The following is a 222-nucleotide window of genomic DNA, read 5'->3' as shown; positions in this document are numbered from 1 at the left end:
AACATTCAGGTATATAGTCAGACTATGACTGCAAATAGGAAATTTCTTCTTCCTTCTCCCCCCACCCCTCTTGCAGTGGTAACAGACGGAAAAATCAACTGTCATTGGTATTAAAAAAAATCTCTTTGATTTCAGTTTTAAGCATTCAGGTATATAGTCAGACTATAACTGCAAATAGGAAATTTGCAGCTGATCCTTCTCCCCCCACCGCTCTTGCAGTGG

The sequence above is a fragment of the Antrostomus carolinensis genome, unplaced genomic scaffold (assembly GCF_000700745.2).
Source record: "Antrostomus carolinensis isolate BGI_N321 unplaced genomic scaffold, ASM70074v2 scaffold26955, whole genome shotgun sequence".
Taxonomy (NCBI): domain Eukaryota; kingdom Metazoa; phylum Chordata; class Aves; order Caprimulgiformes; family Caprimulgidae; genus Antrostomus; species Antrostomus carolinensis.
Note: the sequence above shows the minus strand (reverse complement) of the source record.